The sequence below is a fragment of the Globicephala melas genome, chromosome 15 (assembly GCF_963455315.2).
Source record: "Globicephala melas chromosome 15, mGloMel1.2, whole genome shotgun sequence".
Lineage (NCBI taxonomy): Eukaryota > Metazoa > Chordata > Mammalia > Artiodactyla > Delphinidae > Globicephala > Globicephala melas.
In genome coordinates, this window is record NC_083328.1 from 61,726,988 (window position 1) to 61,749,340 (window position 22,353).

At 44.7% G+C, this 22,353-nt stretch overlaps 1 protein-coding gene across 6 annotated transcripts in view; it reads left to right on the forward strand.

Annotated features, from left to right (window-relative positions):
- Positions 1-584: 584 nt before the first annotated feature.
- RALY (RALY heterogeneous nuclear ribonucleoprotein) overlaps positions 585-22,353 on the forward strand; it is a 79,731-nt gene continuing 57,962 nt past the window's right edge. Inside the window, exons 1-2 of one of the 6 annotated variants that reach the window (XM_070043653.1) lie at positions 593-996; positions 2,020-2,092. The gene's annotated coding sequence lies outside the window, so the exon portion shown is untranslated. Of the gene's footprint in view, positions 997-1,449; positions 1,724-2,019; positions 2,093-22,353 lie in introns of those variants that run through there. The other 5 variants (XM_060284984.2, XM_060284980.2, XM_030830889.3 and 2 more) reach the window with 5 other exon arrangements.

Genomic DNA, 22,353 nt, shown 5'->3' on the forward strand with positions numbered 1-22,353 from the left:
CTCCAGCCCCCTCCCGAACCCCATCGCCCTTTGGGTCACGCCTCCTTCCGGCTCCTCCCCAGAGTGGCCACCTTTGGGCCCCCTCCTCCCGGCTCAGCTTCCGGGCCCGCCTCCTTCTGTCCCGCTTCAGTCTTTCCTCCGTTTGGGGCTTCTCTTCAGCCCCGCCTCCAACACGCCCCGTTAAGGGCCCCTCCTCCCCCAACCTCGCCCGGGCCTCCCTCCACCCTTGACTCCTCCTCTGGGCAGGCCTCCCTTTAGCCCCGCCCACACCCCCTCCTTTCAAGCCCGGCTCTGCGAGGCCGCCAATGTCTTCCATACTTGTCTCGCGCGCCTCTCTTCACTGCATCATCACTCTCTCAGACCCACCCCTCCTTACGCTCGGTTCCAGTGTAAACCAGTCTCTCTTCCCGCCCTAGCCCCGCCTCCTCAAGGTCCCACCTCAGTCCTTCCTCCCTGTCAGGCCCCTCCCAGACCCCTCCTTCCTCTTCTCCCCGCCGTAGCTCTGGACCTTTCCAAAGCTAGGTTGAGGGGGTAGGAAGAGCCCCTGCGCCTCGGGGGCCGGGCTGTGTCACGGCGGGGCTGCGGACTCCTCGCGCTTGAGTCGCCAGGCCCGTCTCTGGAGACAGAGGCGGGGGCAGGGGGTGGCGGGGCCAGGGCCGGAGTGGCGGGCGGGGCCGAGTTGAGGGAAGCCGCTCCGGACACCCCCACCCCGGCACGCCTCAGTGGTGCCGGCCAAAGGAAGGACTGGCGACTGCGGGGCTCGCGCCGCTGTCAGTGCGGCGGGGTGCGCGAGCAGCTCGGCGCAGGGTGGGCAGAGCAGAGAGAAGCTGAGGGGGCGGTAGCGACGGCAGCGACTCCCGCGCGTGTATTCAGTTCCTCACGCTGCGGCCGGGGCCGCCTTTTTCCTCCCTCCCTCGCTCCCTCCCTTCCGCCCCCGAGTGCGGCGGCACCGCCTCCTTCCGCGCCGCGCGGCTTCCTCCAGATCTCTCAGGGCGGGTGAGTGGGGGCCGCGGGCGTCTCCTTAAAGGTGTGGGGAGGGGGTGCTCCTTGTTCCTTTTCGGTCACCCACTTCTTCGCGCCGGTCGCTGCCTATTTTTAGAAACTCTTTTTTTCGGCCGTTCGGGGAGTCCCGGGAGCCGGAGTAACTCCCGGCACCCTGCCCCCGCACCTTCCCTCCACCCGGGCCTGCCGCCCTGGGTCCCGGCAGCCCTGGCGTTCCTTGCCCGCCTCCTCCCCGCGGGTCGGACCTGGGCCGGGAGTTGGCGGGGTGGGCCCGCGCCCGCTCGGAAGTTGGAGTCTTTTGTGTTCGCGCCCCGCCCCGCCCGGCGAGGGGAGGAGGGGGGAGCGGAGGCCGCGCTGGGGAGGCCTCGGGCGGGTTGGGTCCCGGCTCTGGCCTCGGCCCCGGGTTTCTTCCGGCTCTCCCTCTCGGGCTGGGTCTGCGGGTTCCCGGAGGCGATCAAAACTGGTCCCGCCTCGCTCCCTACTGGCCTGAGCGCCTCCTCGACCCCCCTTTCCCGGTCCTGGGCTTGTTGCACACCTTGGGCTCATAGAGGAACAACAGCAGGCCCTCGAGCTGGGGCCGTGTTCCGCGCTTCACGCAGCCTTTTCGCCGCCGAGCCTCAGTTTGCCTTTCAGTGAACAGGGAGAAAGAATGTCGCCTCGCAGGGTGTTTGTGGATTCAGGGAGGAAACTAATGTGTGCGAGAAGTGTTTAATACCAACAGGTAACATTTAATGGACTTGACTCAGGAACTTCGCAAGCCTTATTTCATAGAATGCTCACGACGGCCTTCTGAGGTTATCCCCATTTACAAAAGCAGCAATCAAGGCGCAGAGAGGTTAAGTAATGTGTTCTAAATCACAGGTAGGAGCCACAGAAGTGTGAAGCCGTGGTGCTGGTACCTGTTATTTATTTCTTAGTGTGAACTTGTGTAATCTCTTAGTGCAGAACCGATTTTGAGTCACATCGTTAGTTGGGATACCTAACTAACTCCGTTCTCCCTGATTCCTTGCCCGTTAGAAGCTGATGGATGCAGAGGACTCCAGATCTCAAGCACAACTGAAGTTCCCTGGGGTTTTGGCTCAGGGAAGGTGTAAGTCATTTAAAGCAGTGAGGTTCATCCGTTTTTTGTTTTTTGTGGCTTGTTCCTCCCACCAAACCTTGCTTGTTCTCTATAGGGTTTAGATTTATAGCTCCTGGTTGGGGGAGGGGGAGCAGAAAGTGGTTCAAGTCAATTGCTTCAACTCCCTGCCTTCAAATAGAGATTTATTTCTCTTATTTTCAGATAAGGCCCAGAGGGGTAAAAGTGAACTAAAATTAACTTTGGTAAGTGTTCTAGTTTTCCAGTGTGTTTGATCCCTGGTGTCTAAAGATCAGGCAGGGGAGTTCCTAGGCCAGCTCTTGCCATGTCTCCTGATGTGTGCTTTAGTTCTTTGGAGTCTGGAGGTCTGCTGTACTCTCCCCTTTCCAAGATTCTGGATTTAAAAGTAGTGGTATGTAGGACCTGGAAGGGGTCTTATCTGGTCTAACTTTTTTTATCTGCCTTTTCCCTCTTTCCTGTTAACTGAATCTTGGAAGGGGGAAGTAAGTTGTCTAAATTCACAGACTGCTTTAGTGACAGAATCACAACTGGAATTCCAGTCTTCTGACTTCCAGTGCAGTAATATTTTTATTTCTACTGTACTCTGCCACCTTTTGAAAGGGCACTAAACTACTTATTCAGGTCTGAAGACCAAGAATCCCAAGTAACTTGAAATCACAAAGAAGTTGTTTAGTCCCAGCATTAAAAGGAGGCCAGGTTTTGTGCACAGGAGTACCAGTTCTCATAAGTCACCACTGTTATTTTATAGTACTTTATTTATGGTTTATAGTTTTGTTTTATAACTGTTACCTGATTTCATTTCTCATCAAGTTCTGTGAGGGAGCTCTCAGAGTTTGGTTTATATCTCCTTTTTACAACTCTAATTGAGAATTAAGACATAGCAAGGTTAGGGGCACTTGCCTTACTTAGATCACTGGATTAACAAGTGGTGAGTACAGGGCATCTCTCATGGACAAAGGATTTCATTTGATGTGGCATCATGAACTCAGTCACTCATTGTGGCTCTCTGAGCCTCAGTTTCCTTATCTGTAAACTATCACAGGGTTGGGTGGGGCCTATGAAAAAATGGCTGTGAAAGTGCATTGTAGTAGTAGGCTAACATTTATTAAGTACTTTCCATGTACCAGTCACTGGATTAAGGACTTTCTATGGAGTATCTCATTTAGTCCTCAGAGCTACTGTATGAATTAGGTATATTATTAAATTCCTTTTGCAGAAGAAGAAACAGGTTTAGAGAGGTTACATGACTTGCTCAGGATCATGTAATTGATAACTGCAGACAATATAACTTTAAAGCTGGTATGCTTTTAATTTATTTTTTTGTAAAAATACATGTAAGATAAAATTTACTATTTTAACTATTTTTAAATGTACAGTTCTGTGGCGTTAAATATATTCACATCGTTGTGCAACCATCACTACCATCCGTGTCTAGAACTTTTTCATCTTCCTCAGCTGAAACTCTGTATAAACACTTCCTCTCCTCTCCCTCCTGGCAATCATCATTCTATTTTCTGTCCTTGTGAATTTGACTACTCTAGGTACTTCATGTAAATGGAATCATACAATATTTGTCCTTTTGTGACTGGCAAAGCTGGTACTCTTAGTGCCTCCCTTAAGCCCTAGGTGCTCTGAAAATGCAAAATGATTATTAGTTCTCATCTGCAGTAAGGTGTGGCATGCAGCTCCAGAGCAAGAACCTAGGCCTGGCTGTACCACTCTGGTTAAGCCTCCCCCCCCCTCACCTTTGCCCCTTCTGTATCTTCCAAAGGGAACTCCTGCTCTTGAAATAGAACTCAGAGGACTCCCCACCCTTGCTTTGTTTGCATCTTCCTTTCTGGCTGTCCTGGGTTTGGGCATATGGGACTGTAGTGATCAACAATAGCAGTGCTGTGACAGCAGCTTGGATCAGAACTACTCAGGATGATTAAATGGATTATCTTTATGAAATGCTCCCTCTTTGTGCCCTCCTCTTTCCATTAAGGCACACAAGAGCGATTAGCTTTTGGGTTCCTAGAGGGTATTTATGGCTCCTCATTGCTTGCAGGTAGTTAAGATGGGATTAAATGCTGCATTTAGTCTTTCAAAATTCCCTTTGTTTTGACTACTTCTGTGTCTTTGTGTGTTTTGGGTGGTGTGGTGGTGGGATGTGGTGTTTATGTTTGTGAAGTGTAGTTGGAATTTTGTCATGATGCCAGCAGGGGGTTGGGATGGGAGGTGTTCCAGAGATGGATAATAGGGCAACAAACACAGATCTGAGTATGTTGCACTTTCCTTAAAAATCTGATGGCCCAACATTGCCTACATATTAAAGTTTAAACCCCTGAGTGTGATAATAAGGTCAGAGTGTATTGAAATGTTTATTGGATAGAATCTTGTAGTTGAGGGACTTAAAATCATGTAGACCAGCCAGCCACCCAGCCAACATTTGAATAGGCTACCCGTTGAGATTCTGTTTCATTGGGCACCACATTATTGGAAAATTTTCCATTTACAGAACAGTTATTAAACATCTGCTCCGCACTGTACTAAGCTTGGAAATTTGGGTGTCTCAGGGGGAAGACAGGCAAGGAAACAGGCAGTGTGGGAAGTGTTGTGACAGGAACAAGCACCATGAGAGCACGGAGGAATGGAACTAACCCAGCCTTGGAGGGTCAGGGTGGGGTGGTTCATTGGAGAAATTGGCTAGGCCTAGACCTCAGAGAAAAGACTAAGCTAGGAAAAGAGGAGATTTGGGGAGCTGAGGAGGAGACAGGTAAGACTGTTCTAGGCAGAAGGGAATAGCAAGTCTAGAGATGGTGGTGGTAATAGGTGAGACTTTTGGCCATTTACTATATCTACCAGATGCCATTTTAAGCATTTAATGTGTGTTAACTCATTTCTTTCCATAACCATCTTGAGGGGTACATACTGTTATAATTCCCATTCTGTAGGTGAGGAAGCAAACCCAGAGGGGTTAAGTAAGTTTAAGATTTCTGGGTGGAGCATGAAGCATGAGATGGGTGATGTAGCAAAAGATGAGACTGGCAAGGTGGGCAGAGCAGAGGCCAAGTCATGAAAGGCCCTTATTGCCCAGGTTGAAGAGTTTGGACTTCATTTTGGTGAGGGGACCATGATCCTGTATGCATTTTAGAAGGATATCAGTGGCTCTTTGGGGAGTGGATTGGAGGGCTAGAGCACCATGGGCAAAGAGACCAGTTAGGAGGCTTTTGCAGTAATGCAGGTAAGAGGTGATGGTGTTTCCAATGAAGGGTGTGTGTGTGTGTGTGTGTGTGTAGAAAAGAAGATGGAATTAAGTTGTGAGACACTATCAAAGATTGTTGGCGTGGAGGGTAAGGAAGAAATCAAGGAACACTTCTAGATTTCTACCTGGTGCAGTTGTATAGATGGGGATGCAGTTTATTGAGGTGAGGACACAGGAGAAGGTGGGGGGAAGATTTCTCATGCAGGGTCTTATTACATCTGCTTTCATTTACCTTCATCCAGTTATTGATCATAGTTCTCCAAGGGGAGGAGAGGGGAAACAGGGGTGAGGGAGAGTATGGCACAGCAAATTTGATAACTATCCCTGGCTAAACTGTTGTAGACACTAGTTTTGGAAAGGAGGAAATAATTAGAACCTAGACATTCCAGACCTTGCACAGCTCTGAAGACTGCTTATGTTAAAGTCAAGGAAAGCTTATGTTTTCTCCAGACAACATTCTTTGGCATTGCTCTCCCCATGTGCTAGTGTCCCTCTGTAATTCACCTCTGCTTACTCTGCTAGGCACTGAGAAAGCAAAGATGAATAAAACATAGCTTGAGAAGCTTGCATTCAAAAGGGCAGCAGATCTCAGCTTAGGTACTGTAGTGGAGGGGAGAGAGTGGGGTGGGACAGGGTGGGGAGGGACTAAGAAGGATTCTTATTATGGGCAGGAGTCAGGAGACTCTGCTCTGTGTGCCAGTCTTTTCCTCAGGTGGCAAAAGTCTACACCTACTCAAAGGGCCAGGTTTATTCATTTGAATAATGATGAAAAATAATGACTAGATGACCCCCAGGGTCCCTTCTAGCAATAACATTTTATGATTCTAGATGATGATTCAGACAGTATATCTCTTGGAGAGGTATTTTCTTCCTTTCTTTTCCCTCCCGCTTCCTCTTCCTCCCCTTTCTTCCTTAGGCAGTAGTAGGGATGTCGGGGTGGAGATAGGGTTTTCACATGAGTGTCTGTTAAAAACCTAGTTTTATTCAGTTTTAGCTTTATGTATAAAATGTACAACTGGAGGAGAGATGATGGCAGTAGTAATGTTAGCTTGCTGTCCTACAACTGACCCCTGGGTACTGTAAGGAAAGTTTCAGACCCATGATGGATGCAGCTCACAGACTCTCAGGACTAGAGAGAAAGGGGCAGTAGGATAAACTGGGAGCCTAGTCATGAGCCTGAGGATAGTTGGTCTGGTCCCTGCTACTAATAATTCAGTGTATGGGCTTGGCCAAGCCCCTTTCCTTCTCTGGCCCTGTTGCTTCATAAAATAATCAGGGGGCCAAAGGGTGAGCCCTGGGTACAGAAAAAGGATTGGAAGTTCCTCTCTAATGAGGAATAATTATTGAATAACTAGAGACAGGCATCTGCCCAAGTATTGCTAGTTATGTCTTCTGGCTGTTTCTGCAGCCCTTCTTTTTTCCTCAGTCTTTCTGTCACTTCATAATGGCCTCCATATGAATAAATCTGCTGTGCCTCCTGGGAGGAGGGGAGGAAGGTTGGGATATTATCTCTGGGTTCTGGTCTACATCCCCAACGAGCCGTTCAGGCTGCCTACTGCCCCCTGCTCTCCATGCTGGGGTAGGGGTCGGGAGTTTTTGGTTGAATACTCAGGTTTTCTTAGGCTCAGACATATGTATTTGGAGTGCTCCACTGACTAAAGTGCCAATCTGGCCATCCTCCCAACATGCCCAGTGCAGTTCCACTGGGGGGGAATAGCATTCAGTGGGCCTTTGATGCTTGCCAAACTCATGTTAATTGTAATTACCTATTACTCCCTGGGATCTCAGTCTTCCTTTCTGTAAAACAAGGGGGTTGGGCTGATGTCTGGTTTTATGGGAGTGGCTTGAGAATTCATTTCTGGAAGAAGAAGGGGCTTTGTTAGAGTATTGAGAGTATCTCACAGGGTTAAATTCTGGGTTCGCAGATACCTTTCAGTATATAAAGAGATGGATATTGCTTTTTAGAGTGGACAGATTGCTGAAAAATTGCTTGTGAGATGAATTTACCAAATTGTCTACTGAGTTCCATTATAAACGTGGAGCTGTTGTCCCACTGGACAAACTTGGAGTCCAAGACTAAAAAGTTATATTTAAATATGTAGCAAACTGTTTAAAATCATAGGATAAAAGGAAAAAAAAAAAAAACACTATAAGATTCCCAAACACCACTAGGACTGGAAAAACACTAGACCAGAAATTTGCATTTCCTTAGAGCTTTGGCTTTATGAGGTAGATACTCTGCTGTGGTTACCTGGCCCTTGAAATGCCATCTGTAGAGACTGAAGAGTTCTGTTTATTTGTCAAGGTAAGAATCATTGCCTTATTCCAAGTAAGTATTCTCATTTACAAGGTCAGATTTACAACCTGGTCAACCTATTGTTGGCCAGGTTTTCTTCATTCCAGAGGCATTTATCTGGTATTTAGCTATCTCCTGTTTGTTTGTTTTATTAAGGATTTCACTAAGCCTGGTTAACGTGTTTGCATGGTGTCTGTTGATCTGTTTGTCTAGTTTCCTTTGTAATTCTTTGTGCTAGTGAAAGCAAGCTGAGCAGTAGATTTAAAAGAATCATTTCCATAACTCATTATTTCTCTGGGTCTGGGTTTCCTTTCTGGAATGTATGATCATGCTACACTGAGAAGTCAAATGTTGTTTGCTGCTTACACAGACCGTGTTAAGGCTTTGGGACTTTGTTCTTCCAGATAGTTGTAAGCTGACACTGAGGAATGGTGCTCTCAATATAATGATAGCTGTGCCTGAATCAGTTGAACACAAGAATAACTTTTCTTCATACCTTAAAGACTCACCCTAAATTGATTTTTCACACCAATTAAAGTTAACTAAAATTAGGGTGTTAGGTAGAGTTACCATGCTAAGTAGGTTACCTAGCTGCTGTAGTAAGGTTATGCTTGGAAGTCCAACTGCTTTCCATCCCTAAGTTCAACCATTTGTTCTAGGAATTTGGAGTACCTACTATGTGTTCTCCCTATGGAGAACATACAAACCAAACAATACATGATTCCTGCCCTCAGATTACATTCAGTCTGGAGAGAGAGACAGATAAGTACAGCAGGTCCTAGCTTATTCTTACCCGTGCTTCCTTGGCCTGTATGTTTTGGTTGAGGGTTCAGACTGGAAATGGCAGAATTGATGGATGTATCACTAGGCAAGGAGACCTATTTGAGTATCTGACTTCCAGTGTTCCAATTTGGTTTTGGCCTTCCTTCCTTCTCTTCCTTTCTTCTGCCTGTTATCTAGATTTTCTTCTCTATTGCTGACGTGTCCAGCAGCCAGTGTGTAAAGTCAAGAACCTTAGGGTAGGGGACAGCATTGTCCCTCAGGTTTGGGTGTCCAGACATCTGCCTAGTGCTTTCCCTATTCTTCTCACATCAGTTCTTTGGCTGGTTTCCAGAAAGGGTTGATATTGTCTAGCTTCTTATTTAGGAATGAAGAAAATTGTTTCATATTAAATTAAATTTTATACTCAGTTTTGAAATAAAATAGCTATTTTGCTTGCAAATGGAATTATTTGAGGTGTGGTTTCTGGCATTTTTTTGACTATGCTGCACAGCCTGTGGGATCTTAGTTCCTGAGCAGTTATTGAACCCAGGCCCTCAGCAGTGAGAGCATGGAGTCCTAGCCACTGGACCGCCGGGGTTTCCCATTTGGTCAGTTTTTGACTTACTAATTATGACTAAACTGTGGTTCTTGAAGCCCATTGCTGCTATCTCTGCCAGCCTTCTTTGAATGCTTTGCAGCATGGAGCCCTAGGAAATGGAGGGAACGTTGAGGTTACCTTGTCTTGAAGGGCTCTTCCTCTTCCCTTGTCCCTATTCTCAAAAAAAAAGTGTTATTTGGGATGCTGTGTTGTGCTCATGATTTCTTCCAACAATTTCGCATTGCCTGGGAGGTCTAGAAGAAGAGGAAATACGCCTGTGTTCGTCCTCAAAGGTTGGGGACAATATTGAGATCAATTTGGCCAAACTGTATGGAGCCCACTGAGTCCTCCCTTGGTGCTGTGAGGGATGAAAATGTGTAAAGCATACTCTTGTCTTCAGGGAACCTGTGGTCTCTTTGGGGAGACAAGGTAATCATGAAGTTGTAGCTGATAATAAGGCAGTTTGGTGTAGAGAGCTTGGTTTGGAAGACTAAGGTCTTACTCTTGTTCCCTGGAACTAATTTGGCCAGGAAAACTGGAATAAGTCATTTTCCCCTCTCTGAACCTCCATATTCTCATCTATAAAATGGGGTTAATAATCTGTATCTTGCCTTCCTCACAGTGTTATTGTGAAGAGCAAGTTAGATGTTACTAAAAGTGCATTATAAAACCAGATGATGCAATTTATATGTGAAGAATTCATGAGTCATTTGTCAGAGGTAATAGGTAAATAGCAGAGTTTTCTATAGAAGGGGAGATCTCTTTGGGCTGCGGTGATCAGGAAGAGTGGTCTGGACCAGTCTTGGGATTGGGAGAAAGAATGCTAGAAGCATTTAGACAGAGGCAATGATGGAGCAAAGGACTATAGGCAGAACTGTTAAGGGGCAGCAGTGAGTGTTTTAGGTTTAGTAGTTATTGACAAACAGTTTTCAGAAGCATACCAGATCAAACTCTCATCAGCTATGTATGAGAGAATTCCTTTTGCTCCATGTCCTTGTCAACAGTTAGCATTATCTTTTTATTTTATGTCATTCTTGTTGGAGTGTAGTTAGAGAAGTGAATTGTAAGAACCACGATAGGAACTCTCAGGTGGTACCATACAGGGGTAAAGTGATTGGTAAGGTCAGAGGAGGGAGAGATTGCTTCATTTGTGGGTGTGTGGTGCCTAGGGAACATCTATGGAGGACTGAGCATTTGAGCTGGGCCTTGTAGGATAAGGACAGTGACCATGTATTATCTAGGACCATCCCAATGTCTAATATTCTGTCTTGCTGTGCTTATAAATTATGAAACACCAATATATTTATGTCTTGGCCAAATCTCACAGACTACCCAGAAGCAGCGCCCGGATATCTTTTCTCAGTTGCAGTGCTTCTCTCTCCTCCCACTTTGTTTCCAGAAAGTATGATCACAGGAGATTTAGGCTCCAGAGATGGAGAGAGGACATTCTGTGCAACGGGAACAACTTGAGCGGAAACACAGATGAGCAACTAGATCAAGCGGCATCCATATTCCAGCTAATGAGCAGAGTGGGGAGGACATGTCCCATAATTTGGGGGTTGGTGATACCTTCTCATAGTCTCCTGGAGCAGGTGGAAAAGGTAATAATGTACTCAAGCCAATTTGTATTTAAATTGATAGGATGAGAATGACCCCTTTGCCTATAATTACATCATTTCGGGGAAGAAATTAATCCAGCAAACAGTCATACTTGAAGTATGTCGAAAGAGAGTTTGTCTTCTCTTAAAATGGAGGGGGAGGAAGGGGAACGCCAGGACCTAAAGAACTTAGTCTCTCAGCACTCATCTATTACTTGTATATTTGCTTGGAAAAATTACCATTTCTTTGTCAGCTTTTATCCTGCCTGGTAGACCCTAGCTGGGTGTTTATTTTCTGTAGTTTTACCAAATCACTTTGAAGGCTGGTGTGAACACTGATCATGTCTTAGAGTCTTTCTTCTTTGTTCTGTCAGCAAATACTAGAAAATGTACCTTAAATTACCTGTTTTTGGGAAACAGGGTGGCCCTGCCTGCTCCCACAGAGGCATGTTAAACATTAGTCAGCTCCTGAACCTGTGTTAGGTCCTGGGGTATTTGTCAGGGGACACTGGGGGTGTTAGAGCTGCCAGTGGGGACATTGACCAGAGGGTATCTAGGCCTTCTGTCAAGGAGACTTGTCAAGTACTTGATTAAAAATCTGACCTGGGTTCTAGACCTAACTCTGCCATTTATATTAATAATAGCTGCCATGGGACTTCCCTGATGGCGCAGTGGTTAAGAATCCGCTTGCCAATGCAGGGGACACGGGTTCAAGCCCTGGTCCGGGAAAATCCCACATGCTGCGGAGCAACTAAGTCCATGTGCCACAACTACTGAGCCTACGCTCTAGAGCTCGCAAGCCACAACTACTGAGCCTGTGTGCCACAACTACTGAAGCCCATGTGCCTAGAGCCTGTGCTCTGCGACAAGAGAAGCCACCGCAGTGAGGAACCCCCGCTCATCACAACTAGAGGAAGCCTGCACGCAGCAACAAAGACCCAACGCAGCCAAGAAAAAAAAAGCTGCCATGACTTGGGTGCCCACTGTGTTGAGATAGCATATTGGTGCCGTGTGTTCATACTAATAGAGCTGATATTTACTGACGGTTACTATGTGCTGAGAGCCCTTTTGTGTGTGTGTGTGTGTGTGTGTAACCTTTATAATATAAATTTATATATAATCTTAAGGCATATCTTATATGTAAAATTAATGTATAAGACAGACATTTCATATAAAGTTTCAACATATTGTATATGTTGTGTATACATATACAATTGTATATATTGTATATAATTTGTATATATTGTATATATATTGTATATAATTTAAATATAATATACCTAAGTATATATTAAAAATCATTCTTACCTCAACCGTAAAAAGTAGGTTCTGTTGTTCCACATCATATAGGTAAGAAACTGAGATACCAGTAGGTTAAGAAATATGCCCATAGTCACACTGCTAGTAAATGGAGTTGCCAGGATTTAAACCTAACCAAATCTTCTTTTTTAATATGGAAAATTTCAAACATATACAAAGTAGACAGAATAGGTTAATGAAGCATGATGTACCCATCATTCAGCTTCAGTAGTTATCTATTCATGGTCAATCTTATTTCATTTATACCCTTACATACTTCTCATCCTGTGCTTTGAAACGTGGGTATGATATTTTGTCCTTAAGTATTTCACAATGTATTTTTTTTAATTTTTAAACTTTTTATTGTCGTAAAGTATATGTAATATAAAAGTTACCATTTTAGTTATATAGTTCAGTGGCATTCAGTATGTTCACATCATTGTGCAACCATCACCGCTCTAGATACTTCTTTTGTTAAAAAGCTTTCACAGTGTATTTTTTAAATTATTTATTTTTTTATATTTTGGCTGTGTTGGGTCTTTGCTGCTGTGCAGCGAGCGGGGGCTTCTCTTCATTGTGGTGTGCGGACTTCTCATTGTGGTGGCTTCTCTTGTTGTGGAGCATGGGTTCTAGCATGTGGGCTTCAGTAGTTGTGGCATGCGGGCTTGGTACTTGTGGCTCGCAGGCTTTAGAGCGCAGGCGCAGTAGTTGTGGTACACGGGCTCAGTTGCTCCGTAGCATGTGGGATCTTCCTGGACCAGGGCTCGAACCCGTGTCCCCTGCATTGGCAGGTGGATTCTTAACCACTGCGCCACCAGGGAAGTCCCACAATATATTTCTGAAAGATGATTTTTTAAAACACAACCATTATCACATAATAAAATTTAACAATTCCTTAATACCATCAAAATCCAGATTGTGTTCAAATTTCCCATTGTCTTATAAATGGCACAATCTTATTTTTACAGTTTGACTTAGGATTTACATAAGGTCCATACATTGTAATTGGTTGTTATGTCTTTTAAGTCTTTTTTAATTATAAGTTCATCTTTTTCCCCTTTTATTTGTTGAAGGAGTTGGATTGTTTTTCCTGTAGAAATTTGCTCATTGCAGATCTGTGGTTTGTTTAATATGTTTCTCTGTCCTCTGTGTTTCCTGTAGATTTGTGGTTGTATCTAGAGGTCAGTATCTCTTAATCCTCATAGCAGCCCTACAAAAATAGGTATTCTTATTTTGCAGACGAGAAAACAGACTGAGAAAGGTTGGGTAACTTGCCCAGGGCCTCACAGCAACCATGGATTTGAACAGACCTTCTTGCCTTCAAAACCTATGCTCTTTTCTTTTCACCGTTCATCCATTCTGTGAGCTTAAACAAATCATTTTCAGTTCTCTGGGCCTTAGTTTCTTTGTGTGCATTGAGAGCTCTTACAGAAGTAGTGTTCTGTGTCCCTGTGACCATTTTAGTGCCCACCATTTGACGGCATGATACTAGATGCTGTGGGTGATACTCATATGAATAAGACTGTTTTCAAGGAGCACGTAGTCAGCCAGGGACTGAGGACCATACCCTGTTTCAGACATGGAGCCTATTTTGGCCATTGCGGGGCTATAGGATCCTTAATCCCCCATAGGATTCCTAACTAACCTCCCTACATCCTGTCTTGCCCTCTCTCAAGCCATGCCCCTCTCTGCTGCCAGTTGCCTTTTCCTAAAAACCATTTTTGTTGTGTTCTCCCTGCTCATAAATCCAGCTTGAGGGATCTGATAAATAAGAAAAGTTTTTCCAGCAATAAACCTTCCCTCCTTGGATTGAGTTGCTATTTCAAGGGCAGCTAGTCTTTTTTCTTTTCTATTTGGCAAAGGTATTATTGCTTTTATGGAAATGGAATCTGGAGATGGTAGAATAATGATGGAGTGAAGCATGGGGAATGCCATCTTGATTCAGGGGAATGCATACATTTAGCATTGTACTGTTTACTCCCAAGAACATCCGACCGTAATGGGGCAGTTGTGCTGTTTTGCAAAGAAAAGGAACTTTTAGTTGTGGAGTCCAGGGAGAAGACTCTTAAAGGTATCCTTTTGAGATACCTTCATCTTATTTCTGAACCTTCATCTTATTGGCTAACCAAGCCATTAAAATGAATGTGTTATATAGGAATAGAGTCAAGCAGAGCAGTGTTTTCGGTCTGTAGTAATTTGGGTGGCAGACAGGTGGCATTGGGGTCCAGGTTGATGTACAACTGATACAGGTAGTGAAGTCAAAAGTCAGGAGAAGTAAAGTTTAGGGCATTTGTATCACTGGAGTGCCTTGCATATAATAGTTACCTAATATCTTTTTAGAGTCTTTAAAAAAAATACTTTGACAGTGGATCAAGCCAGAGGAGAAGGCTGTGAAATCATGGATTCTAAAGCTCAGGAGCCAAGTGATCCAGGACCCTGGACAGCTCCTTGGAAAAGCAATTCCTCTGACCAAAGTTAGAGTACTTAAGGGACTCCTAAGTCCTTTCTGTTCCAGATCTTTTCAGAGGATCTTACGCTCTGGATCAGAGGTTGCAGACTGGCAGGTCTTGGATTGTGTCTAGCCTGAACTGTATTTATTTTGAGTTGGACCCCAGCCTGGGAACATTAGGGTTTTCAGTGGAGATACTATGTATGAGATCAGAGGCCTGGGCATGTGGGCTATGAGGGTGAGTGATTTCTCCTGAAGAGGGAGTAGGATTTTTTTTTTTTTTTTTTTTTTTGCGGTACGTGGGCCTCTCACTGCTGTGGCCTCTCCCGTTGCGGAGCACAGGCTCCGGACGCGCAGGTTCAGCGGCCATGGCTCACGGGCCCAGCCGCTCCGTGGCATGTGGGATCCTCCCGGACTGGGGCACGAACCTGCGTCCCCTGCATCGGCAGCTGGACCCCCAACCACTGCGCCACCAGGGAAGCCCGGGAGTAGGATTTTTGAGGAAGAAGAAGGGGCTGGATCCTGATACTGACCATGAGCATTTTCCTATTCACAGGAGTGGGAATAGTCCCCATTTATTCTACAGGCTTCACTCCTTGAGCCTGGCACCAGGGACTCTTCGTATCATAATTGGCACCAGGCCAATTTGGCAAAATGCTTGAGTTTACAGAATCATGTTTTTCATTTCTCTCCCTCATTCCACATGCTACTTCCTTATTGGCTGACTGTTCTAGATAGGACATATTTATTCTCAAGTTTGTCAAAGCCCACACCATTTCCTGTTGTTTCTTTGCTACCCAAGCCCAGTGTCTGTTGCCATTTATCACCAGGCTAGCACTTCTTTCTTTGAAACACTTGGTCAGCTGTACTTATTTTTGCTACCTGCTTGGTCTCTCGGGGCCAACTCGGCACTAGATGGAACTCTAATATTGAAGGGACTTAACCCAGTTACAGTGCTCTTAGTCCTTGGGACTAGATGAATTATCTTATTTTACCAGGAACTTTTGGTGCCTCTGTTGCCTAGAAAGTCTGTCTCCTGGCTTGTCTTAGGACTTCATAAGGACAGCAAAGTAGTCAAGTCTCAGTGAACCTTGTCCTTGTAAAATTGGCATTTTTTGCATCTAACAACTCACAGGCTGGGGTGAAGTCTGCCATCTCATGGAAGAAACCACAACATCTAATATAAATCAAAACTGTTTTACTTATAAGTTAAGTTAGTAACTGGTCTTTTTTTCCCCCTAGCTGCAGTAAGAGCAGCTCCTGTGTGTTGAAAGTAGGTGGCTTTCTGAGTAATTGACTGTTCTTGCTGCCTGTTCCCTTTGGCTTCTTGTAATTACTGTAACATCATCATCCAGTATGTGGAGAACCATGGTAATTTCCATGACAACTGATCATGATTTCCCAGATAAAGGGAGGAAGCTAATAAGTGTTAGGAACTTGAAAAGGGTATTGGGCTAAGTTCTTGTGATACTAGTAGAATTTGGAGCTGGGAGTGACTTTTCAGCAGCAACTGCCTAATTAAACTTTCCCAATTAATAGACAAGGAAACAAGTCTAGAGAGGTTAAACAACTTGCCTAAGGGGTCCCTAGGTTGTGGAATACACTTGAGATCCTCAGTCTAGTGTTTCTTTGTGCCTTCTGTTCCGTATGGCTTCTTTCCATTATGTCCCACTGGACCATGAGCTCCACTAAGGCAGGATCCACATCTGTCTTGTTAATTAATGTTTTCTCAGCACTTACCACAGGACCTAAGTATTTTTTGAGTGAACGGATAAACTATGTTGGAGTTCTCAGACTGGGACACATGAAATCACAGGATAAACCATATACCTTCCTGAAGTGTACTCAAATCTTTTTTTTGTAGTTGGATTAGTTTAAATATTATTACTAGTAGTTTATAAGTTTACTCTTACATTAAGTCATGTTATGGAATGGATAATAAGTTAGCATAAATTTTTTAGATAAAATGAGAAGGCATCAAATAAATTACAGGATTATAATAGGCCCTTTAACCTTTACCCCAGAGGGTCTAGTGTTGACAGATCTCTGATATATTTAAGAGAAGCTAGAAATCTAATTAGAAAAAAGAGGTCTGATTTTAAATGTTGGCAGTTAACTCAGGTTTGTTTGTTTGTTTGTTTGTTTTTTAAACAAATGCGTGGGTCAGACAAAACACATCCTTGGGCCTAAGCATCCATTTGTGACCTATGAGATAAACAGGTCTGGGCAAGAACAAGACTTTGGACAGAGCCACATGGATGATAGTGTCAGGGTTGGCTTCCATTCTGAGTCTGGCTTCTTGGCTTCAAACTGGCCATAGGTCGGAGTGGAAAGAATGAAGTTAAGACTTGATAGGTTAGGAAAATTCCCACATTAAATATCATTCTCTGTGGATAGCAGCTTCTGTAATATCTTAGCCCTTAGAGAGCATCACATTTACTCCCCTTGTTTTGCAGATTGAAATAAAGTCCGGAGAAGGTAACAGAGCTTTCCTCTAGGAACCTAAGCAGCAGCCTTAGGTCTTGGGCAGGCCCCTGCTTCAAACGCTAGACTTCTGTTTGGTGCCCCTGCCTCATGCTCTTAGGGCATGGGGCTAGGGGCTCCTGGCATACTTTGGGATGGTTGGTAGAGCTGGGCAAACTCCACTTCTTAGTACAGCCCTATCATCCTAAGCAAAGGGAGGGTTGAGGTGGCAGTAATATGCTCAGCCTCATCTTGGTGCAAAGGGTCTATTTCTGTGACTAGCATCATATTGACCTTATTCTTTCTACCTAGAAAGATGTAGAGGACAGCTCAGCAGCAAAAAGCCTCAGTGCCAAGATAGATCTGTTCCCTCCTGTATCTTCCTTGCCTCTTCTTTTCCTCTTCTTTTTCTTCCCTTTCAGCTCCTTCCTCCTTGAACCCTGCTACCTCCCTTCTGCACCCCCCGCCCCCGTCCTTTCTTTTTCTCTCACTGTTGCCCTTCTCCTCCATGCGAAATTCTTGTGATGCCACTACAGTAGGCAGAGCCTGGGATTGGACCTGGTTTCCAGGAGTTTTGAGAGGACTTGCTCTAAAGTAGGGCAACTAAATAAAGGAGATTATATGTATTTAAAATGTCCCTTCTCCTTCCCCACCTCCACCCCAGGTTGGAAAGGATAAAATCTCAACTATGGACTTGACTATAAGGCTCATATAGTCTGGTGCCACCTCTGTTTGCTGCCTTCTGTCAGCAGCACAGTGTTTAACACCCACTGTTCCCTGTGCTCCTGTTCAGTAGAATGACTTTGTTTTGACTATTCCCTCTGAGTAGAAACTCTTTTGGCTCCTTGTTGTCTTTACCTGACAAACTCTTACTCATCTTTTCGTACCAGTTCAAATGCTACCTCTTCAGTGAAGCTTTCCCTGATCACTCCATGAGCAGAATTAATTTTGATCTTCTTTCTACTTTGCTTCTACTTCTGTAGTTGTACTCTGGTGCTGTATCACACCTGAATCTGCTTTCATTCCTGAAATTGAGACCTTATGAACCAAGACACAGTGTGTTGTTTATCTCTGTTTCCCATGTGTCTCTGTAACAGGCCTGGCACAAATAGTACTTGCAGAATGAATGACAGAAATATATGTACATAGATACCTGTGGTATTCGGTTGAGTGAATACTATAGGTGCAATATGATAAAGTGCTCTGGCAGTTTATGGAAGTTCTTGGAGATAACTTCTGAGAGAAATCTTGGAAGCTTCTAGAAGCTGGTAGTATTTGAATATTTCTTTTGAGATTTAGGGGAAGTTCAGTTGGCAAAGATGGTGAGAAGAACATTCCAGGTGGAGGGAATGGTTAGAGTAAAAGCAATGAGAGAGTACAGAGGTCAGGCCCCACCTACTAATTTACTCTTGCCCTAAGCTAGAATTCTTTCTAGAATGTGTGCTAAATTTTTAGGCCAGCCTAAAGGAAATTCTCTTTTCTCCCGTCTTTTCTACCTTTTTTCTTTCTGTTCTTTCCTTCCCTCTCTCGTGACCCACTTGTCTTTTACTTTTGATTTCTTCTCAGTCCTTTCCCTTTCTTTCGTCTTCCCGATGCTCCAGTTTTTTGTTGTTCTTTTTTGTAATTTTTTTTTGTCTGTGCTGGGTCTTCATTGCTGCACGTGGGCTTCCTCTAGTTGTGGCATGCGGGGGCTACTCTTCGTTACGATGCCTGGGCTTCTCCTTGCGGTGGCTTCTCTTGTTGCTGAGCATGGGCTCTAGGCGTGCGGGCTTCAGTAGTTGTGGCACGCGGGCTCAGTAGTTGTGGCACGCAGGCTCAGTAATTGTGGCTCACGGGCTCTAGAGCACAGACTCAGTAGTTGTGACGCACAGGCTTAGTTGCTTCATGGCATGTGGGATCTTCCCGGACTAGGGCTTGAATCTGTGTCCCCTGCATTGGCAGGTGGATTCTTATCCACTGTGCCACCAGGGAAGTCCCCCCACTGCTCCAGTTTTTTGTTTTTTTAGCTTTATTGTTTACCTTTCTCCACCTAATTCCTTCTTTCTTGCCCTCTTCCCCAGGCAACCCAGGAAATCCAGGCCATTGGGTTGAGATGTGAATCAGCTACACAGTATTTAACTCCAAATACCACCTCCTCTTGTGAAGCTGAGAAGTAATCATGGCATAATTGCTTCTCATCTGTCTCTTATGTTTTATTGGCATTGACTTTTTTTTTTACCTCCCACTATGGTGGGGGTGTTGTTATCATCTTATTTTTTTTAGTAGTTGTCAAAATGTCAATTTTAATGAGAAATTTCTGCAGACAGGCCTGCCCTTGAGTGGTATGAGCCTTCAGGCAAAGCTAGGGCTGGTTGAGTCAGAAATGCTCATTGGTCTGTTTTCTCATGCATACAGGTCTCTGGGTCACACAGACACATACACACTCCCTTCTGTCCCTACAGGTTTGTATGCTTTGCAACACATACGCACACAACTGAGTTACAAAGGTGCACATATTTCTTCTGTTCCGTACACACCAATACTTATCTCCCTTACACCTTATACCCACACATTTATCCTCCTATACCCTTGTCCCACTGTTTTCTACCTAGATACACAGAATTGTGTGTGCCACGAAAGTATCTGCAAGCCTGTCTTACAGACACCACACTGTCCTCTCCCTTACGTATCCACACAAGTACTCCCCTACATACAGACACATCTGCCCATGCCCCAGTCCCATACACTCAATACCACACCATCTCCCACTATTCCTTAAATCTCCCTCCTTAATTATTTCTAATTTTCATAGAGACATTTTAGTTTCAGACTAGTTTTGAAAGGAAATATCTTTGTCGACAGCCAAGCTAGCATTAGGAAGTCTGAACCATTTATGACAGATCCTTTGACTAAGGCCTCTAGAGTAACCCTGTTATTGTGGAGGTGGGGGAGGGCTGGCTCAAACAATAGCGGATTGCTTCTAAATGGCACTGTTATGAGCCAAGGTGTATTTGAGCCTAGTTCCAAACTGGATCCTGTGATTTCAGCATTCACTTCTATTGGAAGGTGATCATATACTGGCAAAAGAGCCAGAGCCACTGTAGATGTTCCAAATCAGACTTTCTAGGGTGGGGCCTGGAAGACTGTATTTTTAACAAGTTCCCAGAGTCCTTCTGTTGTGTAGCCAGGTTAGGAAATACTGATGTAGAGGAAGGAACTAGAAGTGAGAAGATCTGCGTTATCTTTCTGTACCACCTTGGACAAGTTATCTTTTTTTGGACCTTAGCTTTCTCAACTGTAATATAACAAAGCTCATGCTCATAAAGGACCTTTTCAGCTCTAAAATTTTATGCTGCTTTATGATGAGTTCAATCTGGGATACTTTTCTACGATAAAAGTGTCCATTCTCTGTCTACCTTGGCCAAGGCATTTCAGGCTTTGGCCAGAGGCCAGCAGAGGCAGCCTGGGCCCTGACCTTCTGTCAGAAGCACTGCCACAGTTCCTAATTAGAAGTGGATCGATATGGGCCTGCAGCCAGGCCTGGGGAGCCTGGGAGGAAGCTGGAGGAGTACTCCTAGCTGGGGAGAATCTGATTACTATGAAATCGATATGTTTTCCTCACCTTTATAAACTCATATATAATATAGTGCTAGGTACATAATACAGGCCCCCTCAGATGGCAGCATCATTTAGTGTTAATATTGGGTTAAGCCTCTTTGTATGTTCATTTCCCCTAACAACTTACCGGGATAGGTTGAAAAGGAAACTGGAGTGAAGTGACTTGGCTGCCCTATGTCACATAGCATGTTCTCTGTTGTACTGCACTACAGCATTTCTGAGCATTTGCAACACTTTGATTCCAAGCCAATGAATTTTTTTTTTAATTTGGAATCTTTTTCTGTTCAGAATTTTCCTTTTTTTTTTTGGACCCGCCACATGGCATGTGGAATCTTGGTTCCCCAACTAAGGATCGAACCTGTGCCCCCTGCATTGGAAGCTTGGAGTCTTAACCACTGGACGGCCAGGGAAGTCCCTTTTTTTTTTTTTTTTTAAAAAACCAGGGCCATCCCTTACCCTTCTACAGACTGAACTGGAGCTGAGGCCTTCTCCCTGGAACCCTTCAAAGACTGGAGGAAATCCCTTAAAACCAGTGGTTGAGGAGGATGGGGGGAGATGCTCTGCTTGCTTTGGCTTTCTCATCTCCTTTCCAAGGTCCCTAAGGAATGAGCAGTCTCTGGTGGGAGAGATCAATCATCATTTGGGATCAGTGGGAGGGCTGAGTCAGGTTTTTGAACTGGCCCCTATGCAAGGAGGGGGAAGGGACTCATGACCAGATATTTCTATGCGTTGTAGAACCCGAGGGCTTAATGTGCTCAGCTACCAGTGTGCTCAGACCAAATTCCCCCTACAGCTGGTCATTCAACAAATATTTGTTGAGTATCTCTTATGTGTCAGGGCTTGCGCTAGTGCTAGCTAAGGATTCCTTGATAAAGACCCAGTCCCTGCCCTGAAAGACCTCACAATCTAACATCAGAGTCAAACAGGGAAATAGACCATAGTATTCTGTATGTGCCTTAATAGAGGCATATGCAGGATTCTCTGGGATCACAGAGGCATGGAAGTGGGTTTTTCTGGGGGAGATAACTTTGATCTGGCTTTGAAGGAAGAGTAATAAGAGTAGAGGCAGGCAAGGCAAGGAGGACACTCCAGACCAGGGAACTAGCACAAGGGAAAGCATAAAGATGTGTCCAGGAACAGTTGATAAAGGGGTGGACATTAGAGTAGTCCCTAACGTGTAGCCAATCAGATTGACAGCCCTTGCCCCTCACTATTACAGCCCTAAGGCTGTAATAGTAGTCACTGAATGGTAGTAACACAGGAGCAGGTAGGGAGAAGAAGGTGGATTTATTAGCAGATGCTGACTGAAACTTAGTTTCAGGGAGGAAACTAGGGAGGAAAACTGAAGAGCAGCAGCCCTCTGCACTCTGGGCCAAGCCTGCAGAGATGCTGGGGGTTCTTGGCAGTGGTTTGAAAGTTCGTTGGCTCAGGCACAGGGCTTTTGCTTCTCTGATGGTAAAATCCTCTGCTTGCCTTCCCCTCCTTTCCTTTAAAAAAGAAATTAATGGAATCTGTTCAAAGTATCCCTGAAATGAAATTACATTTTTAACTCTAATTACCCTAATTAAAACTTGACAGCTGTAATCCTGGAATGGCAGATATGCTAAGTACCCCATGCCTGTGACAAGCTTACTTACCCAGATGGAATGTTGTTCTGTTCTGGGCTTAGGAGAAAAATTCTTTTGTATGTTTGTTTTGTTTTTCCCCATTAGCAATTTAGTCTTTGACCTCACAGCTTGCTCAAGCTAGGATAGTCTTACTTGTAGGCTACAGGCTTGTTCAGGACCCCTTAATCTCAGTAGAGGTCCCTTTGTATCCAGAGGAGATGCTTCTGATGATTTTTACCACATACCTTTGAGTTCTCACTTCAGTTGAGGTTGGATTGAATGCCCTGAGCCTTTCCCGGGGTGAAATCTCCTGTCTTTGGGGGATCTGCACTTGTTAGA